General features: G+C 40.0%; 1 long non-coding RNA gene across 1 annotated transcript; it reads left to right on the top strand.

Annotated features, from left to right (window-relative positions):
• Window positions 1-5,964: 5,964 nt before the first annotated feature.
• LOC115575799 (uncharacterized) lies at window positions 5,965-13,906 on the top strand. The gene is made up of 2 exons (XR_003982736.1): window positions 5,965-10,992; window positions 12,782-13,906. It is a non-coding gene; the product is annotated as an uncharacterized LOC115575799 (long non-coding RNA).
• Window positions 13,907-20,815: the final 6,909 nt, after the last annotated feature.

Below are 20,815 nucleotides of genomic sequence, written 5' to 3'. Positions count from 1 at the left end.
TAATACATAATGGCAGCCGCAGGAGCAGATTTATATACTAATGAAGTTACTGTTTATTTAGCATTACGAAACACATTTGAAAATGTCCTGAAATTAGATTATAATGCTGCCATTTTCTGACCCCCTGTATGTTCCAGAACGTGATCTGAATTTGAGGTGTGCAATTTAAATGTTCAAACCAATTAGAAGCATTCTTTTGTCGATACAGTTCCCTAAAAAAATGTTTTGTTTGAGATACAAAATATATTCCTGTTGTAGGTAAGTAACAATGGCAAATAACTACATGCAGCTCTTTCCACTCTTAAACCGCATCCTCCCTATTTTCGATTGTTAAGAGGTTAAATGACCTCTAGTGGCTGCAGGCATTTTAACAGGCACAAAGGAGGAAGTCATCTGAGGCAGTATAAAGAGCAAGAAAGTCCATGAAGGGAGGAGGATGCCGTCTACTGTTCTATACTGTTTGTGTCTTACATGACACCAAGAGTCAACACTTTTCTTTAGCTCATGAACACAAGTTAACTTACATCACATACTCTTATTTATATTTATTGACATGTTGGCGTCCAAGTTGCACACAGTGGCCCAAGCGGCCCACAGAATCACCATGGGTGGCACCAACGGTTCACATGATAGCCGATCCAACTATGTTGCTGTGTATGTGTCACGCAAACGAAGCATCAAAGAAGAGCAACAGGCGAGAAGGGGAAGGAAAATGTCATGTCGTGCCCTCTGGTTACGTAGTTTATTAAAGGCTATTATGACTCTTCCGGACAGCCTGATACCGAGAAATTTGAGTCTTTGGCATACTGTGGCACTTTTCACAAGCTGCAGGATCTTTGGTTTATTCTGAGTCACTTCAATGAGTTTCAATGAGGAAAGGCTGCAAATAGAATCACAAACAGTGTGATCCACCCGATCACCATGTAGACCTGCTCTTCTGATCTGTATATTCAGACAGGAGCAACTTGTCTGACAGCCTCTTGGTTTTATATTCACTCAATTTCAACTGTCCGACCAAATACCTCACATCTGGAACAAGAACACTTCTTACATCAGCTTTTAGATCGCATAATCAATTCTCTTCCTGTAAATGAAAAGGTGAGATTACAACATGTTCCTGATCCAGAACATACTTAAATTGACACCTTTCAATTTCACATTTCAGAGCTGAAAGATACATTCAGTTTTTTGGGGTTTTAGACAGTTTAGTTCTAAAAACAAAAATCTTTGGGTAGGTAGTTTGTCTCCCAGGCGTGTGCTGTGATAAAACTCGCACATAATAACACACTCACTGCTGTTTTTGTGGATGACCTTTCCCGTGCAGTTTTACTCACAGAATGAGACATAGCTTCCAGGCAGAGACTTTTTTTTAATGAGGATGTGAATAAATTCATTGCTTCCTTTAATAGAAAATGTTTATTTAAATTTTTGAATTCTATCTTTATGATTATATTGTCAGATGCATGTTTCAGATGCCTTAATTTTCCTTTTTATAAACCGAGAAAGCTACGTATAGGGTGCAAGCATTTAATTACGATCCATACTTACATTTACCTTTTGTTGGCAACCAGGGGTGGGTAAATACAAGCTACACATGTAACTAAAATAGACATTTCTTTAAGGAACAAATACTTTTTGCGATGACAATCCTTGGCCACACCATGGCACACTTTTTTATACTAAAATCTAAAAAAGGCAACAGTTACTTGATGAAGTGATAGCTGTGTGTCCTGATAAACTCAGGTACCTCCACTTTGAAAAACACCTTTTCTAACTTCCTTTCCATGAAAATGTTGTGAGCTAGCTAATGTTACCAATGTTAATTTTTCATGTGTATGTGCTTATCAAAATAAGTGTTAAATAGCTCTATATTCCAACAGTTTTCACTATTATACAGTGTTTGGTAGTTAACTGCGGTCTTTCCTCTCTCTGCTCATGCAGTAAAAGAGAAAATACAATTTTCTGGTATTCCCTACAACTTTATCCAATCAGGACAGCGAGCTCCATAAAAAAGTGGTCCTGTCTGCTCCTTAGGATTGGATCCACCTGTTCCCAGATAGCAAAACTGTACCAGAAACCCTCATCCGACCCACATAATTGCATGGAATGATGGCACTTGGGCAGTCCATTCTTGTTTTCCAGACCTGAGCCACAGCAGGAATAAAATGAACTGTAGCTCAGATTTTAGCCAGTTCTGGTTAATTTTGTTTGCTCTTGGCTGACGTCTGGCCATGGCCTGCTTGTAGCTCAGGTCTGGCAAACAGAGCGCTCCGCTAAAGTTCCACATCATTCCACCTGGTATGTGGGCCGGATGAACGTATATGGTGTGGGCCAGATCTGGGCCGTAGCAATTTTGTTAACTGTGTTTGCTGCCATGTCAGGCAACTAACACTTCATGTGGGGACAAGGGAGAAGGAAGGGGACTCAGAACTGTAGAACAGACTGGAAGTTAGCTAAAACAGTGACAATGACCTATTCTACTGTCTATTGTTTAGGTACTAGGATGCGTTCTAAAAACCAGCATGAGAGCAGTAAACTGTCCCCTTCCCTTACTCGTGAAAAACCCTGGGAGGCAGCTTTAATTAAATATAGATATTAAGTGGCTTATGTGAGAGCTCTTAAAGTTTCTTCATAAATTATGCCACCATATATTAACGGTTGTAACATTGTAGACTCTTTTTTTTTCACTTCTGAGAGGGAAAGACCGGCACACACACACACACACACACACACACACACACACACACACACACACACACACACACACACACACACACACACAGAGAATGGTTATCTGTTTTACTGGGATGAGATAAGACAGTTGTACATGCATGAAGGGAATGATGCATGAAGGAAAATCACCATCCTGTACATCAGTAGGATTTTGGCCTAATGTATAACATATACAGTCTGATATGCATACTTATTAGATGAGACGTACTTTTATATCCACATATCCCTGAAAACATAAATCTTTCATATAAATGTGTTTTCTAAGTTGACACACTTACAGTAGTATATTGTTTGTACTATATCTCTGTCCTCACTCAACAGTACAAGTGTCTTTATGTCCATTTGCTGAATAAACAGCCTGGAATAGCTTCAGTGTCTCTCTGACTCCACTCATGTGGACCCTAGCTGATGCAAGGACAGACAGCAGAAGCTGATGTGACTAAAACCAGCAGACATTTGGAACACATATGAGCGGCCATCGCCTCCACTCGGACAAGTGGTGTCCGATTACCTTGGGTCATGCTCCTGAGTGATTCCTTGACCCCTCATTCAGAGTGGGTGGCTGAACTTTACCAAAGCTGGTGGCAAAATAACGTTAGTCAGATTTTTCTCTAAAAACAAGGCTAATTACCTCCTGACCCCTGTGAAGACGCTGCCTGAGCCTTACCACTTGATGTGTCATCATGGTTTTCCCTTGTAGCCTTCGTTTTGAGAGCGATAAAACAAAATGTTTTTCTCTGTGATGATTTGTACTGAAGTCACATCTGCAGTCGGGGCACAGAGATGGGGTGGATGAGGACACAAGAGCAGCCTGAGAAGCACTTGGGGTTCAAAGCAAACCAGACTGGAGAGAAAAAACAAATCTATTTACAATCACGGTGGTTTTGACCTCAGCTGCAGTCACGCTGATGCAGAGAGTCAGCAACATCAGCTATTTGTCATCTGCGTAATAAAAGTTTGCACCTGCTCGTGCCATTCAGGTGTTTTCGAGGACAGTGTTACTTCATGTTTTACTAAAAATCTAATATATGGTTAATGTTTTATCTGCTGAGATTTTAAATATCCACATGTTTAACATCTTCCCCCCAATATGCTGAGGATGAATTCAAACTGTTCGCAGCGTGGTACGAGTACTGAACTATAACTGCTAAAACTCATTGTTGGCGGTAAAACGCTACAAAAGTAACATAACTGTAATTTTATCAAAGTTACTAAGTCTGGTAATGCATTACCATCCCCAGCACGCACTGGTTAGCTTGACACATAACGATATAAATGTTTTGACTTTTGACACAACTCAGTGGTTTAGCTTATTTAACAGAAAACCATGTGAACCGATGAATAATTCATCCAGATTTGCTGGCATGTTCAGCAAGGGAGACAGAAAAAAGTGCTGACTCTCTACCTTTGTAGCGGTCATAAAGTCCTAATTCGTGTCCATTCCCTAATAATATATATTCCTTTAGTCCTTAAGGGTCCAATCATCAAAATAATCCAAAAGGGTTTTCATCAAATTAATCCAAATTGTGAATATTGTCCATCAATGTTCCAAACTCCGTTAGTCAAACAAAGACATAAATTCTTCCTGAGGGGATACATATTTTCTCTTCCTCCTGTCTGGTCTTTCTGCGTATGTTCGTATTGCTGCCTTCAACACGAAGGTGTCCTTACCTTTTTTATGCCTAGTTTCACCTAAGTCAGCCCTGAAGTGTTGCATACACTCCCAGTTTGGAAGGCTAAATGGCTCTGGTCAGACAAAGTGCAGGTTTGCAGCATGAAGCGTATTTTTCAGTTGTTTTTTTTCTAGACACAGCTTAACTCAAAATATAAGGAAGATGACGATAAGAAAATGTGTTTTGAATGATAGTAAAAGGTTTTATAGAAAATAGGTTTATCCGAGGCTATAGTAGTGGAACACTATCACCCCGCCTCCAGAAACGCCTTGTCATCCTTCTGTAGTTTTTTTTTTAAGTTACGCAGATCAAACTTTGAATCCTCAAAGAAATGATGATCTTCTGCATGTCAGGTTATACAAAGACTTGTCCAGTTACTTAACTTCTTCCTCTTGTTGACTTCTATTTTGGGATGCTCAGAGCAGAAGTGACACAGTTCAGCAATAACAGCATTGTGCTTTTAGGTGCTAAAACACCCGCAAGCTAAAGGGTCAAACTCACTTGAACCTTTCAGCTGTCGGAGTACAGCTGGAATTATTAATGGTCACTAAGCTGTCTGTTTGTATCACACTGCTCCGGCTGTAGTTTTACATTTGAGCGTCCGAGACAGCCTGTGCGCTTGTGTTACTGTCTTTTTTGCAGCGTGCCGTGAGCTTGTGTGACAAGTGTCAGTAGATTATGCTCACACACCTGAGCGTACCATCTGTGTATCTGTAGCGCAGGTGTCGCATCTCCAGAATAAAGAGTTGGCAGCAACACAAGCCACTCAAACTAGGGTTAAATGTATAAATGTGTGTGTTTATGTGTGTGAGACAGAGAAAAAAAGAAAGGAAGTAGACTGTGTGTGTGTGGTTCTTCTACTTTCTAGGTTATTAATGACCAGAGATGGTTACCATACCACAGACGATGCGATGGAAGCCCCTCAGGGACACAATACATCCAGATGAGGCAAACATTTGGATTCATTATCCACATCGCTAGTTTTTTTATGTACCTTTCTCTTCCATACTCTGTCTGTGTGTGTTTGTCCCTTTTAGTATATACGAAGCATGTGTCAGACTTAATACGTCTGAGAATTATCCCCTCTGAGATGCTGATTCCTCGCCGCTGTACTGTACAGCTGTCCTGAGACCAGGCACAGCTGTGGCCTTAGCCTCCTGAACAGAACATGTTATTGTTCTGCCATGCCATCCCTTTCATTGTAAGATTCACTGAGGATTGAAAGCATCCAATTTTTAGCTCTTTGATACTAAAAATACCTGGTGAGTTCAAACTGAAGGTGAAGTGAATATGTTGGTGACATTAACTGAGTTCCTCTTCCTCTCTCCTGACAGCATTTCCCGGCTGTGAGCGGGACCTTCATGGATTCTCCATACAATGGCAACACGTCCTTGCAGACGTCCACCTCCAACCTCAACGCTGGCTACTCTCGACCCTCAGAAGCAGAGGATGATGGGAAAGTGTCCAGTGACACCATTTGGCTGTGGATTGCTGTGCTGGCAACCATCGGCAACATAGTGGTGGTGGCTGTGGTTTGCGCCTGTGCCTTCTGACGAGATGGAAGCCAAAGTACTCTCAGATAATGGGAAATCTTGTATAGCTTGATAAATATATTTTTCTTCAGATATGATGTAAATAGCCTTACTTTTAGATCGACGAGGGTGAGCTTTAGTTTGAAAGGGAATTTGCATTGGATTCTTAATTAAATTACTTTTGGCATTTTTCTCACCAAATTAAATGAAAATAAATAAAAAATCAGGAACACAAAACGTTATTAATGTATTTAAATTACATAATGGTCTGACAGAGAGAGAGAGAGAGACAATATCAAACACTATCTGTGCAAAACATTTAAGACAAGCGTCAAAATTAAGTTTGAAAATGACTTAGAGTCACAATGAGGGACTTCCAGAACTGCTATTATGACTAATCTCACTTTAAAAGCTGGAAAACTTCACACCGACCAAACAAGACCACAAAGAGACTGTTATCATGCATGATTACACTTCGCTGAACCCTTTTTGTAACCAGCAAGAAAGCTACTCCACACACATCTGGATCAACCAAATTGAGTGTAAAGAACACTTAAAACAATAGATGTTCGATCCATCAGTATCAGCAACCATTCAACCATTTGCCTGGCACAAACACTCTAGCTTAAAACTCAACATCATGAAGACACCATGGCTTATCATCACTATTACATTAGTAGCTCATTTCCGTTTTAATCATCTGTGAAATTAACACGTTCTGAAACGGCATTCAGAGGAACTTGTCCTCAGCTTTGCCCTTTGTAGTTTGAGAGTCTAAATGGGTCACAGGGATGTCTAATCCAGCCTCCAAGTGAACACCATATTAACATATTTCATGAGCACCCCTGAGCAAAAAAATACTAAAATTAATCATTTTGGATTCCAGGCTAAAATAAAGCTGTGACCTTAACATGATAGTACTATGCTTGCCAATGGTCAGTTGGTTATGCAAGCCACGCTGATGTTATATAAACCCATTCATCACAAGCTCAGAGGTCACTCCGAACTACAAGGATTAGACAAGATCATAGCTTGATCCCTGAGTTAGATCAGAAGCCAGAATGAGATCTACTGTTGACGCTGCACATTAGGATTGAGTCCTACGACGGCCTCTGACATCCTGATGATGCTCGAACAAAGTGCTGAACTCCAGCCTGTGCTGTCTATACTGTTCTTTTCTATTCTGTTGGTTTTATTCTTAAATTTCAAGCATGTAGTATATTTCCTTGACTAATTCTGAATGGGAGGGATTTACCCCCAATTTGCCCCATGCGTTACTGTTGCTGCCCTTGTCAATACTTTATCTTTAAAAAGATTTATCTGATTTCACACAGAGGTAGAAGAAGCAGCTTTTTTTTTCCTAGCAGCTGACCGAACGAGTCGCTGGCTGATTTTAGCGACTGGAGCCAGCTAGCTAATTAAGCTAATGTTAGCTTAGTTGAGTTTTTGCCTCTCTCACACTTGAATCGTCCTCATTTCATAATGAAAACCTCAAGTGTCTTAAAACACACTTATTGGTTAAAGCTACATGTCATTTTATATATTTTTTGCATGTCTTTAATCGCTATCCACATTTTATGCGTTTTGGACGTATAGCAGAAGACGAAGTCAGGTGACCTTCACTATACAGTCGTTTGAACTTCACCTTCAATGTAACAATAATAAACATATGTTCATCATGAAATTGTTGCTCTTCGGTTAGGTTTAGGCATCAAAACTACCTGGTTAGGTTTCGGAAACACAAGTCAGCTTATGTCACGGAGGCCTAACATCACAAATGTGTCATATTTAAGTGTGACTGTTTGTTTGACCCAGCTTTCTCGCTATTTATACTACGCCATCGGACGTATATTTTCTCTATGATATTTACCGTATGAAATGCGCCATTCAACACAATCAGGCTGGGCTGCTGGAGTGTAAAGTTTCCCAAGTAAGGAACGGGACACGTTGTTCCTATCCCCTACGACACCTTTCACAAAATATTGGCACGACTCACGCGCCCTGTCACTTAACCTGAACTAGTGTTTTCGATGGTAACAGGATGCTGATACTTTTTCTTAGAGGGTGTATTATTCATTCATGACAGTAAGCTAATTAGCAAGACATGCTAAGATTTTGAGCTAACGTTAGAGAAGACATGGCTATTACATGCATTCATGTCTAATCTGTCTACACAACACTGAACTCTTTATACATATATCTATTTTCCAACAGCCCATGTACACTGTTTCGGCATGTGGAGAAACCTTAAAGAGGCCTGCTGTATCTATTTATAGTTACTACGCTATGATTGGATGAATGCTGCATGGGGGCGGGGTTTAGCAAATTCTTACAACAATCTCTTGATGCGACTTGTGTACTTCTTCCTAGTGTCCACAAGCATCCACGCTGTTAGTTAATTTAAAAGCTCCAGTTCATTTGACATGCATGCCTTGCATTTGAAAAAACTGTAGCATCCTAAAAAAGCCCAGAGGAAACAAACTGGATCTAGAAAAAAGCACGGCTCAGCTGTGAGAGAGCAGTGATATGTTGAAATTTAACAAGCGAGAAGGGTCACGCAGGGGCCTTTCTTTCTGTCAGGGTTGCATTTTCCCCATTATAAGGATAAATACATCATTAAAAAGAATAGCGCCATTACTTTGAGCTCCCTTCAAATCACTCTGAGATTGTTAGAGAGGAGATTAAATCTCATAAAACTGATAGAGGGAAGAGGCAAGGCTGGAAGAAGAAGAGGCAGAGAGGGGATACAGAATGAGAACGATGCGGGTGGATCAGGTCAGCGGAGGTCAAAAAGTTAGCTAATAGAACTGGAAAGTAGCAGAAGAATCAAACCATAACCGTGTTCATCAGCCCATTGTGAACTGTCTCGACAAGTACGTTCTGCTGTGATTAAAACCAGTGTAGATGAAAGTGGCAAGACTGAACCAAAACAGTTTAGAGAAACACTGAGATTAAAAATGCTATAAATCTCCAAATATATGAGGGACTATTGAACAAAAGCTTCTGCTAAATGCCCTAAATGTAAATGTAAATGTAAAAGAGTGAAACAATACTACTCCTGTGCATCATCATCAGCTTAAAAGAATATTTTTCTTTAAACCTAACCAAACTTTAATCATGGGGGCCTCATATCAGAAAAAAGCTTTATTTTGGTAATTTATCTGATGTGTAACTGTCTTAGTGGCACCAATCTTGGAGCCAATTGGCAACAGCAAATGTTTTGGGGCTTCTGGTGTGAAGCCAGCAATAGCCGCTGCAAGACTTCCCCCTCCATGCGCTGGTCACTTGAGCTTGAGAAATGCAACCAAAGCTCTCTACAGTCTAATAACAGAAACCAGAACGTTTCCGATGCTGAAATCGCGTCCCTTGCCGACATATTCTGCATTTAATCAGGCATCTGTTTCTAGAAATTATAAAGGCACTCACACATTTCATTCTCTCACCAAGGGTGTCATCTAAATGCATCAGAAGTGTCATTGTGCATGGCAATTACAGTTCATTTTTCAGACTTGTTGGAGATAAAGTACCTCTGTCTTGCATTGTTATGGCTGTTCTTGACAGTTTATATGAAGTATGGGACATTATCAGGTCATCGAGTACTGTATGTAAAAACAGAACCTTTCTTCTTCATGCCACAATGTTGTCTCAGATGATTCTTCAACATATTTTCCTGCATCATGTAGTTTTAACCCAGTCCAGTCAGACTTGATCATGCAGTCAGTGTCCTCCAATGCATCGGTACATGTTTACACATATACATGTGTTTGCATATGTATCTCTCTTACTCTGAGTTGTGATCCGGCCTTTGCGAAAACGCTTCATCCTCCTGTCAGTGCTGGGCAGAGTAATGAGCTGTAATGCGCCTCTAGAGCTCACTTCCATTTTCTCCTCCCTCGCTCGATATACCAGAGGGAAGCGTGCCCCTGGCGGCTATTAGAGCGGTCAGAGTGGATCGTATCTCTGTGGCTGAGTTTATTAAAAGACGATTCTACAGACCGAATAGAGCTAACTTCAGCCATCAGAGACGGAGATGGAGTCTAAAGGAGCGGACAGAGGAAGAATTTGTAACGTTAGTCATCTGAGATAAAGAGTGGCGATGAGTGACACATGAAGTGAAAAAGGAAGATGTGGAAGAGCGAGGGAAGCTAATGAGGCAGGAAATGCTCATTTTCATTTCCGCCATTAGCGCTTCAGACAAGTGACGGGAAAAGAGACATTGTGTAAGAGTCGGGAGTGAGGAAATGAGTGGACCGGTAAGATGGGACAAGGGAAGACTAGAGAGTAAAAGAGGAGGATGTAGCAGAGAGCGAAAGTAGTAGTAGAACATAACAAGAAGAATCAATGAGGAAAGATAAGTAAAGCGTGCAGGTGTAAAGGAAGAGAAAGAGCATCACTGACACTTTGTTGGGCTGATTTTATGTCAGAAAGAAAACAAAACATTTGGTCTTCACCTCCTTTTTCCTACCCGTATTATACCCTTTTGAGCATACATGGCAAACCTTAAAACTAGAGGTTCAGACATTTTATTTTTCTATATGTCTAAACTCTATCACTCTGTTTTATTTGCTGCACTTGGGATTAAAACACAAATGAGAACTTGTTAGAAAAGCTTGTATATAACCACCATCAGCACCCATACATTACATAACAGCAAGAACTACACTCCAGTCAGTGTTGTGGTCTTCGTTTGGTCGGTAGAAGCTCAGCTGTCCACTGTTCACCACCACCTACACTTTACCTCATCCTGCTCTCTGCAGCGTCCAATCAGCAGCCAGTTTCTCTGCAAGCATGGACCTATTTCAGCTAATTAGATACCGTAGATGTGTTTCTACTCAGTGATCTCAAACTTTGGAGCTGACTCAGTCGACTCCACAAAGGAGAATGCATGTAAACAAGAGCTTGAGCATCTGTTGCTATAGACAAGATAATCAACAGCATCCTCCAACCAGCCTGCCTGCACAGTCACACACTGTGGACGTGAAGGATAAATTCTCTGACCCGATGTCCAAGTCCCAGTTACCAGCCCACCGATGACTCGACCGCCCAGGCAGGAGGTGAGAACTGGAAGTAGCATTGCTACTGGTGTCAGTGGTGGAAACAAAGTTTGCAATCACACCTTACATTTTACATTTAAGTCTGGAATCACCTGCCAAAAAAAAACCTTGAGACTTGAGATTTTTAAAATGTTTCTCTAAAAACAGATGTTGTTATGTTTGAAATAAATGTTTTGTAAATGGGGAGCAAAACGTGCTAGAAAGAGGCAAATTAACGCTGAGCAACAGTTAAATCTGAATATATGAAATCACCTGTCATTTGTGAAAGAGACTGGAAGCTTAGCATCAAAACCTGAGGATGTGCAGGTTTCCTGTTTCAGTGTCAAGTGCACAGTAATGGCAACAATCAATGGCTCTGATGACTATTCAGACTGCAGGGGCAATGGCCAACGTTTTGGTGATAACTAAATAATGGATATGTGGATCTCTCTTCTGTTTCATTTCATTCCTCATTGTTTACAATTGGATTAGCAAATTGAGACGCGAGAAATTGACACAAGGCGACATTTCAGCTGATCTTCATGGACAGATATCTGCATTGGAAAGCGGATACATTTTTAAAAAGCTAATAAAAGCTATATCTGGGCTGAAAAACAAATATATACTTCTAGGAGGAACACCCACTGAGTTCTAAAAAGAGCTTATTAGCAGCATTAGTGTTGCATCACTCAGTGAAAGTGATGAGCCAGTCTGCAGCAAACGTTACTCACCATATGCCTCTTCTTTTTTTTTGTTTTAACTCAGCGAGGAGATCATCGTCCCCTTGGGAGGTTTTACTTTTTTTTTTGCATTAAATGCATGAATGTGACCCACCCCACTCTGATAGAAACAAAAGGAGACAAACATGCCCACATTTTATGGGAGAAATGACAAAACACACTTGTGTTGCTCTCAAAAGCCATAATTTAGTAAACAGGAGAATGAAGAGCACCGTAATTTGTATAATCTGAGTGGTATGAACGGAGACATTGCATAATGAATCTTTTAAACAGTAAATGGGTCTTTAAAGGACCCAATAATACATACAGAAGTGAGCCTTTTTGCTTTGCGCTTCGAGTAAAACCTTTCACAAGCTATGAACCCAAGATGGCAGTATAACAATAATCCAGCACACTGAACTGACGGGATCTGAGCAGCAGAGTTCATCACTGCACCCTGAATACACAAGTTTGTCTAACAGCTACACCCTGGAACAGTCACTCCATCTTCTCACTCTGTGTTTCTAAGTTTCCTTCCCATCATATAGTCCCGATCAATTTAAGAATAAGGCACATTTAATTATTATTCTTGTTTAAAAGTTCATTTTTTTCTACTGCTCTCCTGCTCTCTTGTGTCACGTTGCACCCTCTGTTCTCTTCCTTCCATCCCTTCCTCTGTCATCTCATACATCCCTCCTTTCATGCATGTGAGGCACCAGACCGTGAAGACCACATTGTGAAACCCCCTTGTCTGCACGCACACACAAACAAACACACACACACACACACACACACACACACAGATACACACTGTCCTCACCAGGCCTCTGTCTCGTCTAATCTTCTCAATTTAAGTACTCATCATTTACCAATACAGCATTCTCAACAAACACACATACGTTTGTTTTGTATGTTTTCAGTAAAACATGGTAAGTTAATGTAGTTAAGTAGAAAACTCATCAAACCATGAAAACAAACATACACAAATTCTGCAAGGCGGGAACAAGCTGGTTGACAAAAAATATTATGTAAAATGAAGTTTGGACTTGCACAACACATGAACCTAATTTTTTTGTTTTGCCTCCGTACAGATCCTCATCATCGATCTTCATAGGAGGACTGCGAACAACAGCTTGGATGAAACAACCTGGGAGACTACACTGTGGAACTGGCTTTGTTCCTCGATCCAGCTTAATGGATTATAAGGAAGAAGTGTTCGTACAGATACAAGGTGTGTCAGGAGGATCATTTTTTAGCACACCATACAGAATGGATTTGCATGAGGAGTGACTCTAGCCTGTGGAAAACCAACAACAACCCATGATGGCAAGTTCAATTTCAAGATTTCGTTCCTTCCCAAATATCCAACACCAACTGCGTTACTGTGTTATTTGGATATTTGAGGAATGTCGTAGTTGTACAGTTGAAGATGTTTGACCGTTCAAATGACTCTAATCCACATAAACACAATGCTGTCTGGGGAGGACAATAAAAAAAGCTGAACTTACTTCAACTGAAGATTTTTTTTTGCGACTGGAACAAAGACCCTATTGTACAGATCAGACATTCAAACTGTGATGCAACCTCTAATGCAAAACTTCTCATCGTCAGTCTTGTTTTTTTTTTATTTTTATGACAAATAGTGCAACCGTGAAATTAACTTTTGCTTGTTTGTTTTGAAATGTAATGACCTGCTGAAGACTGGATGATTTATTTGTACTTATGATAAGGTGAGCTGTGGAGGCTAAAGCCAGAATGTTCACTGTGAAGGTGTTGTTTAACCTTTCAGGTGGTTTTAATGGATCGCTATGCAAATATGAAACAGTACAATCTGCACCACTGTTTGTGCAGCAGTAGAAGCAATGTTTAATGTGAACATGCTACCGCTGTAGCATTATAGTATCCCAGAATTACGGCATTGTGTGTACCTCACTTGACATGCATGGCTACAAGCAAATTTCTCTCTTTCCCTCAACTGTTTGCCTCTTCCCACATACCTGTCAGTCATTTAAGTCAAACAACTTAATTAATATAATGTGTCTGGGTTTTTATCTTGATTATAAGTTTTATTTGAGGAGATCCTCTTTGTACATTTTTAGTCATGCCATGAATCAAATTTCCTAATCTTCAAAGGACATTTTTGTAAAGGTGGACCTTTCTACTGTACGACATTAAGTCTTCTGTAACATAACTTCATTAAATTAATAAGAATGTAATATCGGATATTGGATTTGTCTATGAACGCTTGTCAACTTGCTGCAAGACCATGCTACTCCAATAACATCTCTCAGACCTTACAAATTAAGTGTTTGCTTCACTGTTGCCTGCAGAGTGAAGGAGAAGGAAATCAAAGAGACATAATAATTAGTGCTAATAACAGTCACATTAATAGAGATACATTCATATAATTGCTCTTTTTAAATTGTATGAATGAAATGACGAGTTCAGCGTGATATCTTGATATCTATCAGTGAGTGGAAAACTGACAGGACTTCATCCTGACGCTGACTTAACCTTAATTAATGGTAATGTGACTTCATCTCGATTCAGCCTCTTCTGACCACTGATGCAACACTGATGTCAGCTCATATGAGTGCTGCTCCATCAGGAAGACATTAGAAGAATAGCATTGACATCTTATAATACAGTGGAATTATGACATTTTGATATATATTTGTATGACTCTGTAGATGGTTTTGTATATTTTTTTTATTTTCCCTGCTGCTTGTTCTGTCATAAATGAAATCTACAAAGAGCCCAAAGGATACTTAGAAATAGAAAACTCCCACCCCAGCCACAGTGTGCACCCTGCTGCCATCTGGCAAAAGATATGGAGGTAGCCGCTGCCGTACCACCAGACTACAGAGCAGCTTCAATTCCCCAGGGTATGAGACTGCTAAAGTCATTTAAAACACGTTATTGTCTAATAGCTGTAGCAGAATTCAAGGACTCGAAACATTATTTACCTTTTCAAACCATTATTTAAATATCAATACATTTACCTTTTACCTTCTAAATACAAATCCCAGGTTGCTCAAGCCTTGCACAAAAGTCAGAACAGTAATGCCATAATGCTGATGTTACATTAACACGAGAAGGACAAGTGCCAAGTTGTTAGCTGACTTGGCTTTAGCAAAAAGTAGCGCGGTGATAACTTTGCTAAAACAGTCAAACATCAAGCAAGTGCAATGACACACGGCATACTGTATAACTTAGCACACCAGCTAATATTACTCACTGCTCAACAGCAACAAGTCCAATTCGGTGTCTGTCGTGCAGCATTTTATTTAGCAAAGCTGTCGCCAACAACTAAAAGCCTGTCTGATATCTAATCTTGTCTCTCTTGCTTATTCTACCATGATCTCTGTTGAAGCTGCTGAGCCCAGTACTGGTTCAACTGAAGACCCTTTCCTCAATGTGGTCCAAAGCTCCTGTGACAGCTAAGTCAGCTAGCAGGGCTAAGTTGAAGCTGCAGCAGGCAAAAGTTACCGTAATTTCCGGACTATTGAGTGCACCTGAATATAACCCGCACCAACTAATTTTAAAAAGAAAAAAAACATGTACATATATAGGCCGCATTTATCTATAAGCCGCAGGTGTAACACAGTAAAACGGCAGTAACACAGCAGTAACACGACTGGTTAAAAAAATCCCTGCCAAAACAGTGATCGCTATCTTCCGCCTGCGCACAAAACCACTTAAATCGTCTTCTTCAGTGTTGAAATTGAACAGCCTCAGAATGACTTCGTCACACACTTTCTCAGTCTCTCTTTCGTTGTCGCTCTCAATGTCACTTTCATTTTTGCCTTTAACTTAAAAGCTGCTTCATATGCATTTCTTCCTGTGTTTTCCATGATGAGGGTGTGTGCATGATGCGCAAAGTGACTGTTCAAAACACAATCAAACTAGCGTCTTCCTCGGCGCATTATCTCTTCCGCCTGTCTGTATCGCTCTTGCGCTTCCTGCTAGAGGCCGTTAGCCCGTAAAAATCTATAGATTAGCCGCATCATATTATAGGCCGCAGGGTTCAAAGCGTGTGAAAAAAAGTAGCGTCTTATAGTCCGGAAATTACGGTACACGTTGCTTTCAGGAGACTCTGTAAATCAGAGGCAACATGGTTACAAAATGTTGCTTTAAGAAAAACATCCAGCAACAACATATATGCAGCAAAAATAAGCTTATTGTAAAAAGAAAACACAAGCAGGTGGGCAGAACTTCGGATTTTTTTTTTTTCAACGTGGCTGGATGCACATTTTTTTTCTGCTTGTTATTGGTTTTAGAAAAATCTAATTTATGATTTCAGCTGAGAGCATTTTCAACAATAACATCAAACTGAAGAATTTCTACAGTTGGGCTGATGTGAGCTTCACATGTGGATCACATAAAAGTTTTTTTTACAGTGAAATGGAGTGTTGCTTCTCTTTATATAGATATCAGCAGTGCTTCCTGCAGTTCCAAGAGGGTCAGGAGATTTGACAGATGGGATTAATTATTTCTTGACAGCGTCTTGACAGAAGGGAAGCTGTGTAAGAGAAGAGTTTCTTTCTTTCTTCACTTTTTCCTCGATCCATTTCTTTAATGACAAAACAGTTCTAGGGAACACTTAATTTGTCAAAATATTCCTTTGTGTGAGTTTCTTTCCCCCTTGTCAGCCTCATGAGGTTTGTTTAAGCAAGTGATACTCAGTTTGTGTGTGTGTGTGTGTGTTTTGGATGATAGTACTTGAGGCTGTCCATCTGGAATCCTACCAGGCACGTCTTCCTTTGGGGAGATGAGAGATTTTCAAACACACGGCCTGTGGACAAATGAATTCATGCTCACATACATAACACACACACACACACACACCCACACACACACACACAAACGCACACACACACACACACACACACACACACACACACACACACACACACACACACACAAAATCTACAATATTATTTATCACAGATTTTTTTTTTAAATCAGTCATCAAAGTAGCAGTGCTGGATTGTTTTCCTATTTTTAATTATTTAAAAAAATGTTTTGTTATAATAATTGACGATATATATTAGAATTTGATGTTTTACTTTTTCCTGAAAGGGTTTATTTTTAGATTTTCTTAATACAAAATGGAACAAGTCATGGAAAGACATCGTGAATATTGATGAAATATGAAATATGGCAGTAATCGTTACAATGATGAACCTCCGATGGAGAAAGAGAACACTGCAAAGTGAGAGAAGAACAGGATGGGTCTGCCTAACACCCCTGGTGAAATATCACTCGAGTGTGTGCATTGCGTGACTGTGATGATGTCATCTAAAGTGGACCGGCAGGTCTCTCTACACTTAGATGGGAAAGTATACATTGAGTCAACTCCAAAACTCCAAACCTCTAAACTGAGGCTAACTCAGTTTTGACGCACACTACAGGGCTGTTCATGGCTGTTTAATGGCTTCTGTACATGGGACCTTTACGTTGTCACATTCCCACACTTACTTAGAGGAAGGCATCTGGCCTTGTCCCTTCCTGTCCTGTCACTTAAAGCTCAGGGCTGTTTAAGAAACACACAGACACTACACATAACAGTAAAAGCAATAGCTATCTGGTAATCGATGACCTTAAGGAGAGGAAAGCACACGGTAGGAGTCTAATCTCTTCTAATCTTGACCTGATATAGTACATCCTCACAGGAAAACAATGACGACTCAATATAATTTGGCAGTCAGTGTTGGCCTACATTCAAGGTTGTGAAAGCCCAGATCTTCAAGAAAAACAAGACACTCCATCAGATTGAAGGAAAATTTCAAAAAACTTTCTGACTTTCTGACAGTGAAAATATAGTGATCACTTTCTTTTTTGGCAGCACATTTAATGTCGCGTTTGAGAAGGGCCAGGAAGACAATACAGGACAAGAAGAGTTTCAAGAAGCACATTGTCATAAAAAATGACCTGAAATGTTGTAACTCTTCAGTCCCTGCAGAGAAGGGCTGCCTGACCCAACCTGGCTTATCTGTGAGATAAAAAAGATGTTACCTAGAAGGCATTCTTCTCCAGAATTAAGATAACATTTACAGCCTGGTCCAACACATTTTGGAAAAATGCAGATGAACATATTTCCAGCTGAAATGCTTTGTACGCTGAGGCCAAAAGATAAGTAGTTACACATGTAAATCCTAAGATATTTATTTCTAAATAAGCTATTGCTCAATATTGTGTGCTGTAAACAGAATTATCTGAAATTAACTTTAAACACATGTTGGCTGAAATGTATTTATTTATTGTTATATATTAAATGCACTTTAAATAAGTAAAATAAACTGAAATTTTACCATCTTTAATGGACAAAATGTCTGCCACAGGAGATGTGTGCTTCATCAGATGTGTATGTCTTTCTTTTGGTGTCTGAAACACATCATCAGCACACACCAGCTGCACCAGTCAGACTCAAAGAAGTCTATATTTGGTGTGAGAAGTGCAGAGAGAAATAATGACGTAAACTTGGCTGTCTCAGTCTCAGTTTTTCTTGGCAATCTGGCACTGCCACTGTCATCGTAACAGTCAAACCTTTCTGAGACTCAAACTAGGTCTCTGCAGTAGTAAATACTGGGCCAAAGTCAACTGAGGAATTACATTCATATCAGACAGTTTGATGGAGCTCAACGTCCAGTGGCAACACGCAACACATCCTCATACCTAAACGACTGAATAGGTCCCAAAACTTCCAAAACCGACATGGCTTCTGTATATACGGCTGTTACAGGGTACCAGCAACAGGTGTACTGAACCTTTGTCATACAAAACACTTGTCGTCACATAGATAACGTTGTGATCAAATTACTTGGTTGAGTTTAGGGAAAAGATCTGGGTTCGGATTAAAATGAGTACAGCAGTTACAAAACTTACCTGCTGTATGTAACATACATTTTGCTTTTCTTTCTGTTTAGACAACAACAAATGACATGGACTGTGAGATTTAAATTTGTACCTTATGGTTTTCAGCAATTTGGTCCCCGCAAAGATGTCGGACCCCACATCGTAGTGGGCCACCCGGTATTTTGGACCCCCCAAATGTAGAAAACAAGACCACAAGACATGCATGCATACACACAACATTATGATAGGATTTCTTGGATCCAAGAGGAAAACAAACCAACTTGATTTAAATTGTATTTATTTGCAGGATTAACTGAGATAAAAGAAGACAACCAAATCAGTTTAGCTCAAAGGACTGGTTTCACTCCCCTTTCGGAATCGGCACTCAGTCCTAAAGTTAGAGCGGGAGTCAGTGCCCCCCCGGGGTCATCGGGGGGGCCCCTTCCTTCTTTGTTGTTTCTTTGTTAACCTCATTTTGCCTTACCTTTTGCATTACTTGCCTGGAATACAGTATATAAAAACTACAGTATACCTGTGATGACAATGAGAGTGCCTTTGATTGTGTACGTTTGTGTGTGTGTAATTAAATGTCCTTGGAGTAAACTCACCGCCAGAGAACGACCACAAGATTTGCAGCAATAACTTCTCACTCTCAGTATCAAAGAGTCAGAGAAAAAATAAAACAAAGATAGAGACACAATGTCTGAGTGTCAGGGTGCCTTGATAGCACAATTGTGCTGTGGTTGTGTATGTGTGTGTGTGTGTGTGTGTGTGTGTGTCTCTCTCTCTCTCTTTTCCAGTAAAGCATGACTCACTGACTCAGTCATTTTAAAGATTAGCACATTTTACAAGCCGAGTTTAAACGCACGTCTGCAGAGAATGCTTTTGCGCTCTTACGTGGCTGTTACAGGTCTCATCGTGTCCGAGCTGATCTGATCTTCCCATGGCTTCATAACTCTGTAAACAATTCATTCTCCAAAGCAAACAGCTAAATAAGGCACTGAAAAGATTTTGGATTTTGGACAATTAAAAATGGACAACAAATCAACAAATACTTGAATACCAAAGTCAGTGTTGTGTATTGCAGTTATCATACACCAAAAATTGCCAATAGCACATGAGGAATCTCTTATCAAGAAGTAGCTGACCTGTTGTTTTCAGCTTTGAGCTACAGCTCAAATATTCTAATCAGCACTTCAAGTTAGTTCAGAAAAAAACATTTTCAACGAGGTTTGCAATGATATTCTGAATAAATCTGAGTCATACTTAGAGCTATCGGTTGCATGTAGAGGACACATTTGTATTTTAAGTTAAATAGCATCGATTCATCAACATTTTGTCATGTTAATCTATTAGAACTGTTACTTGCACCGCATGATAAAGTGCCCGCTGATCTGTTTCATCCCGAGGACGTCTGACTGCAGATTGTGTCTCAATCGGAGTGCTGAGTGATAAAGTGTCTGACAGACAGCCAGCCAGATGGAAGTCACTCTCTGTACTGAAAGGTGGCCTTCAATAATGAGACACAGATGGTAGAGGCACTTCTACACACACTAAAACACACACAGACGCACACTACAAAAACTATATGCGCATACACAGAGTGGTCATCCATTAGGCCACGATATGCTCAATTAACTGTGACATTTCATTACAGTCATTTTAAAAAAAAAGATTGTTGTTATTTTGAATAATTGTTTTTCAGATGTTATGAATATAACCTAAAGAGAAAGTAAGATTTGATTTCTATTCTCATACGGTGTCATTTCCAAAAAACACTAATAACATCAAATGGGTTGGGTTTTGGGTTAATGGGGCTTCGTGGAACTTCTCTGTTGTGCTTTAAAAGCAGTCAGCAGTTTTTGTAAGTGGAGTGGAGACGCATTATACCACCTCACCCGACTTCCTCCCGTTCAGCCGTAATAATAACTGCAGCCAATAAGTTAGACTAAGTGCATAAGCTAGAGACCTGAATGGCAATCTGAATGCGTTTGTTGACACTAGCTATCTGTGCAATATTTATCTCTGCTTATTTCAACATGAAATAACTGATTTTTGGGCCAGTTGAGGGCTTAAACGCTGCACTGTGTTCACTAGCTAGTCGCTAAATGTGTCTATCTGCAGTTTGGTGCTGAACAGGTAGTGTACAGTGGGTTTTTTAGAACTTCTTTGCCAACAGTTATCAGTCTGTGGCAGCCAAAAAGTGAAGCAGTGAAAGTGAAGCAAGATGGAAGAAAACAAACCAAAACATGAGCTGAAATATATTG

The sequence above is a fragment of the Sparus aurata genome, chromosome 2 (genome assembly GCF_900880675.1).
Source record: "Sparus aurata chromosome 2, fSpaAur1.1, whole genome shotgun sequence".
Lineage (NCBI taxonomy): Eukaryota > Metazoa > Chordata > Actinopteri > Spariformes > Sparidae > Sparus > Sparus aurata.
Note: the sequence above shows the minus strand (reverse complement) of the source record. Positions and strands in the feature narration are given on the sequence as shown.